At 39.0% G+C, this 14,865-nt stretch overlaps 1 long non-coding RNA gene across 1 annotated transcript in view; it reads right to left on the minus strand.

The window, feature by feature from the left end:
• The window catches only part of LOC112945078, an 83,921-nt gene extending 71,275 nt beyond the window's left edge, over nt 1–12,646 (minus strand). Inside the window, exon 1 of the long non-coding RNA XR_003248943.1 lies at nt 12,591–12,646. This is a non-coding gene — a long non-coding RNA (uncharacterized LOC112945078). The remainder of the gene's footprint in view (nt 1–12,590) is intronic.
• Between the last annotated feature and the right edge of the window lie 2,219 nt (nt 12,647–14,865).

Consider the following 14,865-nt stretch of genomic DNA (forward strand, 5'->3'; position numbering starts at 1 on the left):
CACAAATAAATACAGTTTTTAGCAACAAAGCACAGAGGGTGATATAGCATATAGTGTTATAGCAGAATGCCAGGGAACTGAACAAGCCAAACTTGCAAAGCATTGGAATTGGGCATGTGTACTAATGCTTTTCTTGCCATAATTATGATTCCTCAGTTACTTAATTCCACTTGCAATGACTTTGCAGTCAATGAAAGTAAGCAAAACCCTGCTTTTTAGTTATGATATTTTTCGTTCCTTGTTGCTGCTGAATTTCAGGCTGGCCACTTTGTCATTAGGCCAGCACATTTACCCATGGCTGAGTAGACAGCAATCTATATAGTTGCTCGTGATTTATTATTCACGCATCTCTGCGGACAAACCAAACAAATTATGCTCCCTGGAAAATAAAGGATACAAAGCTGCATAGGAAATCTATTTGGCTGTAATTCGTAGCCATTTTCTTTAATGAATGGATCCGGTTTAAACCTTGCCCCACCTTAACCAACAGGAGTAACTCTGTGCCTTGTTATGTGGGAAAGAGCAAACATCACTTCCACACCAACTATTTCAGTGTTCCAGTAGGATTTGCATTTGATATGCAACGCACAGAACCTTATTTCTGGTCACATTTACCATTCTTGCTTTTCCAGATTGAAATAATGTAAAATTTTAAATTTCATTTAGAAAATGAATCAGGAACTAGGCTAGATGTAATTTGAGGGGTTTAATCACTTAATATATCATGAAAGAGTGGTAATTCATCAGCTATGATATTTTCAATAATTTGTTAATCTGCTCTGCAAAGAGGTTCATGGAGTTCTTCAGTGGAAAAGTACGCATCTTTATTACAAGTTCTCTCTAATGTGCTAGTGCACTGGGACTTGGCTTGTCTGCCTTTCTCAAATAATATGAGAGATGATTCATTGATAATGGAAGTGATTCCCCAAGTAAATTGCTTCCTCTGCTTTGGTTTGGTATTTGTAAGCAATAACTGGAAATCATTGCCTTTTTGCCATGCAATAACAGCTGTGTTTCACCTCAAGCATGCGCACCCTCGTGTTAATGCGAGGCTTCACGCAAGAACACATTTTACTGGATAGTAATTACTGTCCTGCAAGATCTGCATGCAATAGTAACACAGAGGTCAGTGAAAAGGCAACAAGAAGTTCTGTGAGAAGTAGTTGGTAGAGGAGGAAAGCTGAGTGAGAAAGGTTACCTTCATTTTAAATCCTTAGTCTCTCTTTTGGATCACTGATCAGTCAATGGGACAAATTCTTTGTGTGTATTTTTTTTTTTTTTTTTGGTTTGTTTTGGGGTTTTGTTTGGAGTTTGTTTGTTTGTTTGTTTTCTTCTCTGTGATTTACAGTACCAACATTAAAGAGTTCAGGAGAGGAATTAGAAAAACAAGTCTGTGTGTTAAAGGGACAATATTAATTCAACTAAGTGTAAATGAAACTGTGCTTGCCAGCAGGATGAAGAGAATGCCTGTGCTGTCAGATGCCACAGAAGCTTCTTCTGCCAAAACTCTCCAAACGGATGTTAAAAACACTGCATCATCAAAAGATCACTCTGGTAAATGATGACACCCCCCTTGAATCGTTTCTGTCCAAGGACACCTTCTTCCGTCTGTTAAAGCGCTACCTAAGCAGTGTTAACCCCTTCACAAACATCACACACTTCAAGCAGGAAACAGAAATAGCTAAGGTGCCCTTTCTTTCTAGATTTCTTCCTAGATTATGCTTTCATTTTAAGGAGTTTCATTTAAAAACAAAGCTACAAATATAGAAACAGTGCAATCCCATTTATTTGCACTGAAGTGGGAACAGAATCAAAACAGACTGAGATGATCAAGTTCACAAGTGATCTTTACTTGCTATGTTTCTAGAGAATGAATCAAAATTCTTGACCACTCTGCAGCGGAATGTCATGCGTCTTTCACAGTTTTCAAACAAAGTTAGCGGATGCTGCCATGACTCACATTAGCAACCACACCGCATTGAAAAATGTCCTTCAAGATTAAGCGCCTGAACTAGCAGGCAGGCTGCATCCCCTGGAAACTCAATTCCTTCTTCTCTTGATGAATGAACGTATAAATCTATTTCAGTTGGATATCACTTTACCTGCTCTTTACCTTTACCAAGTGAGGCCCATTTCAAACCACTCATAACTGTGACCTACTTCTCCAGGGGAACAGTGAGAATGCACATCATGAACTAAAGCAGACTGCACTGCATTTCAAAATGACCTTAGCACTCACACGGTGTTGTTCTCATCCACACTTTCTCCTCTTTCCAACTAGTAGCTTCTACAAACTACAAGTGTGGTATACCCAAAGTTCCTTGAAATATCAATGCAATAAATCTCATCCTGAATATAATGTATTTTTACCAGGCACACACACCAACTAGTGAATAATGAGAAATACAGGAGGCTAAAACGTAAGACTGATATTTCTAACAAAAAGGAACAACCAGGATTTTTCATCTCACTTTTAACATGGATATGGTGAAAATAAGTGTCCATTTTAAATATTTACTACATAAGTATGTGCAATTATATAAATATATTTCTCTTCCACCTGCAGATGATTATTTTTACTCTGATTTTATAATGCTTACCAACTGCATGCAATAAGATATTACAGATTTGCAGTACAATATCAGCCCTCTGAGAAAAAAACAATAGACATAACAGCAAATTATAAGAGACTTTCCATTTGTAATGAATAATCAGACAGCAATTTGGGAAACACCTTTGTCAAGTTTTGAGCATCACCACAGATGGAGGGATATTATGTGTCTGGGCCCATTCCAATATCTAACTTGGTTACGATTGTTTTCCTCACTAATATCTCACAGCAATTTCTCTTGCATCCATTGCCTGTCGCTTGATGAATAGTTCCCTCCATCCTCCTGTACCCTCCTGTTTGGTCACGGTCACTAGGGCTCTCCTCATAAGCCTGGACAAGGGCTGTTCCCTCAGGCTGTCCTCAAGGGGATGATCCCAGGCCATGAATAGTGCGTCAGCTAGCAGAGCTCTCTGGAAAACCTGCATGGCTTAGTCCTTCCAACAGCAAAGAGGTTATAGATATTTGGGGATTTTGCAGGAATAAAAATTTTCCCCAAAATTTAGCTTGTATCAGCTTCTTAATCTGAACCACCTGTAATGCCAGCTTTTAACACAACCAAAATTATAGAAATGGACTCTTTCCTAAGCATCTTACCATAGACACTTTCTGTCATTCCTAGTATAGGCAAAGAGGCCATGACAATCTGCTACATATACAACAATAATGACACCAGCAAGCATTTCCAAAGCTTTGAGAAAACCCCATACATTGGTTTCTATTTCAAATTGAGAATAAAAATCAATTATTAAACTGATTTTCATAAAAGCTTCACTTACAATTCTAGTTTAGGCTAGAGACTATTTTTTTTCTGAACTGATCTCTCTTTTTCTTCTTCAGATTTCCCTATGACACAAGGCCAGATTTGGATCGGATGCTAAGGGACAAAAAAATCTATAGTGCCTCAGTGAAGGAGTCACGCCTGCTTCCTATAGGACTTAATTTAGCTCTCCAAGCTCCCTCACTAGATAAAAAACCACTCTGCTGCCTGCCTAGCACAGCCAGGCAGCAGCGCTCGGCTTCGGAGAGCTCCCAGTCAGGGAATGCTGGATTCCCTGCAGCGGGAGCCATCTCCTTGGATCTCCGAGAGGGCAGGCACCATGCCATTAAAGCCACTCAGGATAACAAACCCCGTATAAACAGATTACCTAGCAGGGAAAGTTTGCCCAAAATACTTTGTCTTCCACGACACACAGCTCCAATACTGCTGCAGCACTGCAGTAATTGGAGGGGGGGGGAGAGGGGGGGTATTCGTCCGTTGCAGCCGTTAGAGCCGTTAGGGCGGGGCTGCCCCGCCCTGCCCAAGGGAGCACGTGCACACAGGCAGGGCTGAGATACACGTTTTAAATACAGTTTAAAGTGTATTCAAAACTAAAATAGAGCAAAGTATTTAGATTCTGATTACATATTTAGCTTAGAATTAAATTCCCACTAATTTGCAATACTGCATTTTGATTTTTTTTCCACATCTGCTTAAACTAGCTTTCCCTCCCTGGGGAAAGCTAGGGAAATTTATTTGGGGATAAATTTCCAAATCGTTATTTTATACACAAAAGGGTATTTCAAGTAATAGCTGTCCTCCTTCTCCCCCTGCCATTCAGCCTACATTTTCAGCTTCCCAGACATTCAGACCATTAACCACAAATAGACTACCAAAAATATAGAAACCACCTTAATTTTAGACTTGTACTTGAATAATCAGACCATGGTTGCAACCAAATCAAGTAACACCAGCAGAGGTAGCATTTAGCGCTCAGAGCTTCCATTTGCACTACAACATGGAAGGAAGCCCCAGGTCCACAAGCTGTCATGCCAACGATGTTCTGAATCAAGGACATTTTTTTTGTTTTCTCCCCTCTCTAATTTCAGGAGGAACAAAGCCTAGAGCTGGACAAAATAAGAAATTATGGCATTGATGTAGATAAAGTTATGTGGCAGCTGTCATATGGAAAATTATAACAGATTATCACAATGGTACCTAGTGGCCTTCAAATCCTCAAATTTATTAAAACATTATGAAGAGATACAAATTGCAGTCAAGGCCTTAGAAATTAAATTTAGACATAGTAAATCTTCAGTTGCTCAAGTCCCTAACATGTATTTTCTGCTCCTTTCTAACACCAAAGAGACACAAAGTAGAGAGTTAAGGGTGAAAAGCAACCATGCTCAGACACAGGGGGCATCTACATTGATCACAGGAACTGAAAAAAAAAAAAAAAATCGATTTGCTTTTGGAATGATTCATTACTGAGAGCCAAAAACTTCAAGGTAGTCTGTTGCACGAGTTACCCTAAGGGAGCTATATTTCTTTCTGTCTTTGTTAACTTGAAGCTGGCATGTGCAATAAAATAAAATAAAATAAAATAAAATAAAATAAAATAAAATAAAATAAAATAAAATAAAATAAAATACTGAAGTTTCGGGGGAAAAAAAAGCATTTTTCATAAACAACATCTGGTCAGCTGCATCATCGGCTTTTGGGACAGAGACTTCAGTTCTGTGCTGCTTTCACTGCCACATACACCCAAAACAAAACTCGCAAACCAAACATTTCCATTTCCAGCACTAGCAGTAGAAAACCCCGCCAGGAGCACCAAAGTTGCGCCATTCGGGTTACTGGGGCAGTAGTCACCCATATGGCAGACAGCTGCGAAGGCAACAAACCGCTGCTGCTCGGCTCACTCGACCTGACAGTCCCGTGCTCACAACATGTAAATCGTAAGGGGATAATTCCTCATTTCCTTAGGCTGTTTGTATGTGTTACAGATTCTTCATGGCAGCTTTGTCTTGGAGTGTTTTTGCATGAAAGATTCTGCCTGCATGCAGCAGCAAAAGGCCCCCAAGACCATTCAGAGTTTCTATGTAGCAGATTAAATCCAACGAGACGAGACATTGCTGAACCTCCCTGTTACAGGTAAGAACTGCCTGTCCTTATGGCTGCACACAGGCTTTTACATCCGAGCAGCGACAAGAGGTGACTGCAGCTCCGCATTTACCAAACACGGTGGTTCGTCAGCAGACTTGGGGAAACAAAATCAAGCATGTGCAGAGTAAACACAAGAGGCAGCTGGTAACTCATGAAAACTTTGCCAGAAACACTAGCGCAAAAGATATTCAGAGGTTTTGATTCAAACAGTGACCTTTGCTAGGATTTGTACAGACCCTATTATCTCATATAGTTTCTGTGTTAACCTGTCCTGGCTTTGCTTATTTCTATCATCAACAGCATAAACTGGGTGGCATTATCATTATCATGTTGTTTTCTGTTGCAGTAGAAATAAAAACAAAACAAAAATAAATTCAAAAAACAAGTTAATCTTTTTTTTTTTTTCTGAAAACAAAAAAAAAAAAAAAAAAAAAAAAAAAAAAGAAAAAAAAAAGAAAAAAAAATACATACAGAAGAGCCCCAAAGCAATTTACTTAGTGGACATGACTGCTATCAGTTACCAGATTAGAAGTGGTGTGGGGAGTTTGCTGGGTTGTTTGTTGGTTAGTTTGTTTGAGAACAAAACACCCGCAAGCCTCCTGTCCTCCTATAGAACTGATTATATTAGATCGTTTTTTTTATCTCGGTCAGTGAAGGGAGAGACAAGGGAGGGTGATAAATGGCTATTGTTGTACCATACCTGGCCACCCTGGCGCCCACCCAGCCATGCAGCCTGATGACAATCAGGTAACCTAATTCACATGATATTTGACCAAGGATAAGTTGCCATCCTTCCCATCTGTTATCAGGGAAAAGCTTCTGTCTAGTTGCAGCAACATTGCAGTGGTAAATTTACCCTGAAAACGTGCATGAAAATAAAAAGCACAGCTAGAGGTTTTATTGTTATTGTACTTAGAAAAAAAAGGGTTGCTTCATCGCACTGGCAGCTCTCTTCTGTACAGCACAGTCTGGAGAATGTGGATAGTTACAACAGTATGATCATCACCAACTTATTTAAATGCCAACACCTAAAGCTTCCCACCCGTATCTGTGTCTAGATGCCCAAATTATGAGCGTGCTATAAAATTCCTCCAGAGTTGGCTCAAGGGAAAAAACAGATCCCAGAGGACACAAGAACACAAATCCCACCATTTGGTCTTCATCTCATGTAGGTATCTGTTTCTACCAGTAATTGTATCCAGGAATTATAATATGGAGGTGCATACAAGGAGTTACTAAAATAGTAAATGAACACCCTCTCCTGGCACAGAAGACATGAAAAAAAATAGAAGAAAAAAATATTAGTGAGCTATGTCATTATGTGCTATTAATATCTAGGGAACTCTAACAAGTTTTTCAACTGCAGCCTTAATCCTGCTCTGTTGTGAAAAAGTGTGATACTAGATCTTCAAGCAGTCTAGAATTTTCTAATTTGTCTAAATCACAGCTCATGGGAATAAATGAAAATCCACCAAGCAGCAACTTTCACATTCAGGTTTTTAGTCAAGTCCAGCAATATAATTTCCTAACGGGAACTGCATGCTTCTAGACAACTTATCTTCCCTAGAAAATACAGAAAATATGGTAAAGTTTTTGCTACTCTCCCTTGATAGGCTCCATCATTTATCCACTAACCAATTTTAGCAGAAGACATTATACTAATTAATAGCCATTAATGATTTACCAATGCTAACTATAATTATTTGTTTCTGAATCTGCAGAGCATTTCTTGATGGATGAGGCTGTGCTCTTAAAGCTGAGCTTGTTGCTAGGCAGCAAACAAGAAAATCAACACACACTCTCAAAGATCTTGCCAAATAAATTATCGTCTAATTTATTTTTGACCTGAGCCAAACACTGCTATTTCTCTTTAATAGTTTTGTGGGTGCTTTGGACTTCGATCATGTATAACTTGAGGGTCTCGTTTTCTTCTTATTCCACAAAACCATATGTATCTATTTCCTGTTTCTACAGGCTGAGGACAGAGCTGATCAGCTGCAGAATTTTATTGCCCTTGAACTCAGCCAACAAATAATATCTGTTCATCAACTGTATCATGCACAACAAAAATACAACCAAATGGAATGACAGCGGACAACTTTCAACAAAGCTAAAACACTCTTTGTGTGATGTGATGCCTGAGTAGACAGGCTGATAGGTAAATAACCTGTGTACTAAGCTTCTTCCATGCACTACCAGTGGATTGCTGACAGCCAGATATTCAACGTTTGCAATGCCGACGTACTAAAATTAATTGCAGTTATACTTCCTAAAAGCTAGGGATGAAAACATACAATTAACCAATGCGTTCAGAATGTGCATACTACAGTGGTACTGCACCACATTGCAACTGTGCTCATGCATGTGTTAGTACTTAGCTCAACTTCTAACAGCGTTCAAATCCTACAATTGGAATAAATCATTTATGGTATAGACATTACAATGCAGCACATCCGCAGACATCTCCAACAGAGCTTTATTACCCTTGAACAAATGATTAGACAGTTAAGACACAAATAACTTCTGGCCAAGTCTGCAGTAACAGGCAGTATGGCAGCGAATCCCCTTGTCATTCCCCGTGTTGCTACTGACTGTCATGCAGTTTGGCTCAAATGAGAACGGGTGGGTTTTAAATGAGCTTCTTGATTGCATCCTTCCTTGCACTGAACTTTTCCTTCTCTTATTTCTGTAGCCAAAGCTTAAAGCCAGTGTTACACCAACAGAAAAAGAATGGCCTAAGGATAGCCATACTGTTTATTGCAAAAAGTGCTGATGAGCCATTCTTAACTTCCCTCTAATTGCAATGCAAAATGAGGCATGATATCAGCACCAAGTAACAGGCAAAGGATAGGCTTGAACATTGGTGCAACCCTTCACATTTGTTCTGAGTAGCCATATGACCTCCAGATCTGAGTAGGAATGTGCTACACCTACTCTGTGCTTTGTAGATAAATGCATTGGCCCTGAGGCAAGAGACAAGTGTAGATGTGTAAAACCAGTAAACCAGCAGCCTGAATTCTGCAAAGAAACTTCAATAGGCAGAAGAAAAGAACAACAAAGAGGAGGGAGAACAGCTCTTATCAGTTCTAACTGCTTAATATGAGAAAGTTATTCTGATTTTATTATATATTCAAAATTCATTTATAGCTCAGAAATCCACCCTTAATTACCATGACAGCACAAGGCAAAATGATTATACACACCTTTCTCCTAACATCTTTTGCTATAATAAAACCTTAAGGCCCATTTTATGTATTGTAAATCCTAGATGTCACCATACAAATATCCTTGCAATGTTATTGTATTCCTTATCACAATTCCTGTGGTTAAGGGGAAAAGAAAAAAAAAAATCAACATTTCTCAGATTGTGAGCTGAGGTAGCAAGATTTTATATCCATGTTCACACTGAAAATAGGTAACAAAGGAACTGAATGCCAATCTCAACTCCTATATCTCTATCATAGGAACTACGTATGTCTAGAAAAAGAATAAACATGCTTAAGATAAAGCTCCCTCTTGATCTTGCCCTGGCAAAACACAGTGTTCAGTCAAACACAGGTAGATTTCACTCTGCTACCAGCCAGAATCACCCATCTCTAGTTGAAAATACTTTTAAACAACCCTGTGTGTTCCTATCCACATCCATTCTTTCACTTCAGAGTTTGGATATCAGTTTGGATAAAGTAAGATTGATGAGAAATGTAGATTCTTATCTTTGAAAGATTTAAGATAATCATTTTCTAAGGTTCAGAAAAAAAGGTAGTCAAGTTCATCATCATCTATTCCAGCTCTAGAAACAGCATCAAACCCATGAAAACATCCACTATGAAATTCCAATCTTGGAATAAAGCAAGAGATCCCAAACTGCCCCTCACGTTTTTGAGCTCACAGTTTCCTGTTGTATTTAGTCCGGAGGACTTGCAAAAAGGGGCTGGTCTCTCAATCTCTTTTCTCTGCTGCCCTCTTTCCCTGCTTCCCTTGTGTCAGATTTGATTCACCTGGGCAGAGGATAAATCTGTTTAACCGTAAATGGCTCTGATGCTTGCTAGCCTACCAAAAAGTGACTACAAATAAGGCAATCTTTTCTCTCAGCTCAAGAGAGCTAACCCGAGAGCTGGCGAGGCAGACTGGGAGGACACTCGGTCTCTGTGAGAAGTGCTTGAGCGCAGATGAACCCCACAGTCAGCAGGGAAAACAGACCACACCGTGGGTGTGCAGCCATTAAAATGGACATGAGGAGGGTAAAAAGAAAAAGCAACTGAAGAAGACATAGCTTGGTGTTGATGGAACACCAAGCTTGTACTAGAAACAATGCAAAGCTGTTGTCTGAGGTTTACATCGTTACACACCCAACCTGGGCTGACTGTTTGCTTGGTAGCAGCTAAAAAGTTCTGAATCAGTCTTTGCAAAGGTGGGCTTAGCAAAACCCAAAATTGGAGCTCACAGTTCTACTAAAAGCAATCTATTATTTAATGATTAATAATAGGACAGCATTCTTATTAAAGTAGATGTTTATAGCTATTGCCAATAGTTTTTGAAAGGCTGTAATTCTCTTTCACTTATGCTCTGCATGAGATATGAGATTTTATGGCCACCAAGGTAGCTAATCATGCCCACCTATTTGGACAGTAATGCAGTTTTCATGTCATTTATGTTCCCTGGCTCATCTCACATGGGAACAAATCCATGATTTAAGTTAAAGCAACATCATCCTGGCTAATACTTGGTACAGATCCCAGACCTCAGCTGCCCCCAGGAAGACATGCTGTGAAAATCTGCAGCAAAACACTTTCAGATGGAAAGAAACAGCTCCAGAGTTCTGCTAAAATGTGGAAGTGAGGATTGGTGTATGCCTCTGATAGAGAGGACTCGTGCACTCATACAGACAATGTTTATATTACTTCAGATGAATAAAGTCACACAGTACTCACACTGGGAATAGTGTCTGTATGGCAACACCATAGCAGTTCCTATAGGCAATATAGGCATCACATACTTCGAAATAGGCTGGTAAAGCAGTACAGCATGTTGAACTATGTGCTTTACAATAAGCATAAGCTACCAAAAATAACTTTAGACTTAAATGAGTCCTGTATGGCTTTAGTGATTTCCCCCCCGCCCAGAATAAAACTGTAGATGATTTATTCCTAGAACTCAGTTACACTCATATAAAAATGAAACAGAGCAATGAAATGATCACATTTATGTTGGTTCATAATCATGTTAAAAACTACTTTTTACAAGTAGTGCAGTCACTCATTTAAGCATGCTTAGAAATTATAAACAGGTTTGCTGCAAGTATCAGATTTATTACCATTTCATGGCTGAAAACAACAAGGCTCCTCAAAAGTTTAGTTCCCAACAGAGGCATCTCTTTTTCCTTTATTTGTTTTAAGCTGGCTCTGCTTTTTTAAAAAATTATAATGCTTTACAAATATTATTCTTTCAGTTCTTTACCACCTATAGGAGAAAATTAGTCCCAATGTCTTCAGAGTATTAACTTAAAATAATATGCACAAAATTAAAGAGCTGAATGCAAATTTGCAGAATATGGAGACTATAAACAGATCAAAATTCATCCAAATTAATTATTCTTCTCCTTTGAATTTTTTCTAATGCCAAAAACTTCATTGACTAAAAATGTTTCTTGTCTGCTTTTACATGTCTTTCCTAATGCTTTCTAATTTTTGTAATTTATTTTGTCCCAGTGGAACACAGATGTTTTGCTGAGATCTACTGCAAAGAGATCTCAACAAATATGACTAAATATTGTAAATTACTAATTCAACAAGAACGTGTAGATAATGCATCACAAAGACTAGATAACATCCAACTATAGTTTTGACTTTTTATATATGAGTATAATTGATGAAAGCATCCTTTGAATACCCAAAAAAAGGCCACAAAACTAGTATCTTTCTATTGCTTTTCCACTTGTCTTTCTCTTTCTTCAAATAGGTGTTCCTGATAAAAGTGAAGATGTGCATCTGCTACGTGACTTCCCAGAGTGTTTCTAGAGCAATTAACACTTGCATTATCATTTTAGGAAGTGATTTATAGGTCTGGCCGCATTTTGAGCTATCTTTTGGAGAGCCTTCAGCCCTTTTTATCCCTTTGTCAACTCCAATTTGTCTGCTTGTTCAGTTACTGGAAAAGATGACTCAACACGAATTTCAATTACAGCACAGTAAAAATCCATTCATAAACATTGCCTCTGACAGACCTCCCTTTGTTCCAAAGAAAAATAATCGAAACTATTTTTACTCTTTAATAGAAAAAGAAAAAAAAAGCCATTTTTCCTCCATTAAAACAGAAGAAGAAAAAAAGCAAGAATCAAGACAATATTTCATTATATTAGAACCCTTTCCAATAGCCACGTGTCCTATTCCAATATTCTGGAGTCCTATTTGCGTAGTCACCTGAGGAATAGTGGAGATATCCCACAGTGAATGACTGTCTTTCAGTGCATCTTAGATTGGATGAGAGCAGACTCCTACCACATTTTCTTCCACTCTTGTAAGTGCCTAAGGAAAACTACCAGATTTCAGACTTCCCTGAATTATTTAGGTCACAAGAGGACTATGGCTTGACAGGAGTCACGTTATTCTAAGAATCACAGTAAAGATACCCAACATGTCTTGCAAGTTCCCTAACATGCAGGAAGAGACATGAGTGCTTTCCCAGCCAGGAAGGTCCACGGAGGCAGGAGGCAATTCCCACCGGGAGGCAATTCCCGACAGGCTGCACCGCTCCCTCCCTCTGCCCCAAAACTCCATCCACAGAGACCTTGCGGTTCTTGAGCTGGTTTCAAAATAAATACTGTATGTTGGGGAACCTAATTAAACCCTGAATGCAAAATGTTCTCGTGAGTCTACATGAGCTTACAAACAATAGCATAACGAGACCACACTGCTGAGCTAAATACAAAGTTAGCTTAAAAAGCCCTTTGTTGTGCTTGGGCTATAAATTCTATTCCCTATGCCTCAACATTTCAGATGATATTTTGCATTCAGATAATTCCTTGGTGTAAAGCCAGTAGTTACTAAAAGTAATTACCAGTGTTGCCAAAACACACATCGATGAATAGTAGCAAATCTTCCATCCTTCCCTTTCCACAGCCCAGATCCCTGCTCAGGAGGGGTTGCACCAGTGTTCCACAAACCAACTGCGACCCAACATGTATTTATTTCATCTCCAACAGCTGTTCCCAAAATCATTAAAGGAGCCTGTCGGTGACAACACTTGGAAAGCAAGCTGAGCCCTCAGGCTTCACATAGCCCTCCCAGCCCTCCTGGAGTTACTGGTGTGCTGTTGCCTGGCCCCGTTCATAAACGGCCACACCAACGGGAGAGCTCACGGCACGAGGAGCAGATCCTGGCCCTTTCACAAAACATTCCAGTTATGACACTGGACTGGTTTACTTTACAAGGACACATGAGGCACCTCACTGCAGAGGGCATTATATTTTCCCTATCTGATAACCTTCCTATTTTAACCACACGACCCCCAGCATCACCTCGTTTTGATCAAAAGATCAGTGCTACTAGTCTTCAAATAATCGTGTATTTTTACGGCTTATAAATTCTTTCTGCTCTGTTTAGAAGCTAAATTCTATTTCCCAAAAGCATTGTAATGGTGTCATAGAAATCTTTGGATGAAAATGCTTTCATTCTGTGTAATTTGTAATCCAGCTATCACAAGCTGCTATTTGTTTTTTAACCTTCTACCATCCCCCTAAAAACATGCATTTTAATCAAGATATTCCTACCATAAGACCTCTTAGTTAACCTACACTGCTAGCATGCATATACAGAAACAAAGTTCTTTTTCAACATGAACTGGTGGGTCTTTATTTATTGAAGTTAATACAATTCCTTACTGATTTCTCAGACAGTTTGTCCACCATCTTTTCCTGCATCTGTTTTAGATCCATTATTTAGTCTTTTCATGGGGAAACAGAGCTACCAACAACCTTAGCAGTTACTTCTATCCAGTTTTCTTACTCCTCAGCTGGCTTTCTGCCTGGTAGCCACCACATGGCAAGAGCTGACTTTTCACCATAAAGTAGGCTAGACTGGCTTCATGTAACTTAACTAGAGTAGAAATCTCTCTGAGCAATTAGGTGATTGCAATATAAACATCTTAATAAATGAAGCTATAGAGGATTTTCCTTTTGTGTGTTTAAAGGAGTGTGGTGAAAGTGAATTCCTTTGACAATGTATTTTTAAAAGCATTAATTGATCATCCACAGTGTTTTCTGTTTTGACGCCTGAGTAGTATCTAGCGATACAAGTGATGCTTCTGCTTGGGTAAGTCCTCAACGAAGAGGAAAAAAAAAAAGAAAAAAAAAAAAAAAAAAAACCAGAATGATTCAAGCTCCATAGTTTCTCTCTATTCTCCTTCCCTAGGTTGGTATTTACCTCCCCTGGAAAAAACACAATCCAAGCTTCTTCAGCTAGATTTACCTGAATGAAGCTACACAATTCCAGTTTCTATCAGGTAAAAACCAGGAACTGTGTTAGCACTTTTCAAGGCCTCACTGGAGTTCACCAGCATTCATTCCTACTCAGGAATTTATCCAACAGAGAAAATCTCCCAGCATCTAACAGAAAAGACATTTCACAGATGTTAGTCAATTGATTAACTGTGCAGTTGCAGTGTAATAGCCCCATACATGCGACTGGGGAATTGTAACTTGCAGCTCTTCAGCTGTCTGACACTGTTTATTGATTAGAAAAACAGATTGCTCTTCTCAGTATTGTAACATAATATTTTAATTACTGCCATATACAGCATCTGACCTTCAGCCCATTACGATAAAATTAATCCACACAGAGTCCAATTCTTCCTCTTCCGCACAGTTCCCAAAAGCTGATTTATCAATGATCCCCCATCAACAATGATGCTGCAATCTTTCCCCTCCTTTTCTAAAATAAAATTTAGGAGTCTTCCCACAGCAAAGTTAAATAAAGGCTATAGGATACATTTATAAGCAGCACTGCTTTCCAGCCATAGCCAGCTTCAGATTTGTTATACCACATGACAACAAAAGCATGCATTTTAACTGCATAATTCACAGTTAACAATTGTTAAATAGATCATCTTAACTGAGAACATTCCCCACTGCTGTATGATGCCAGCAACTGAGCAAGAACCTATCCCAAATTCTGTGTAGTTCCTTCTATCACATACACCCAAGCCAAAAGGCAGGCTATTGCCATTCAAACCTTTAAGTTTTGGAAAAAGATGCCAGTTCCCTGACAAACAGAGAGGTTTCAGTGTACAACATTTGTACAAATTTTGCAAGTTTGTGTACCTCTAGTTCATGAAT

The sequence above is a fragment of the Nothoprocta perdicaria genome, unplaced genomic scaffold (assembly GCF_003342845.1).
Source record: "Nothoprocta perdicaria isolate Ctin4 unplaced genomic scaffold, notPer1 scaffold_180, whole genome shotgun sequence".
Classification (NCBI taxonomy): domain Eukaryota; kingdom Metazoa; phylum Chordata; class Aves; order Tinamiformes; family Tinamidae; genus Nothoprocta; species Nothoprocta perdicaria.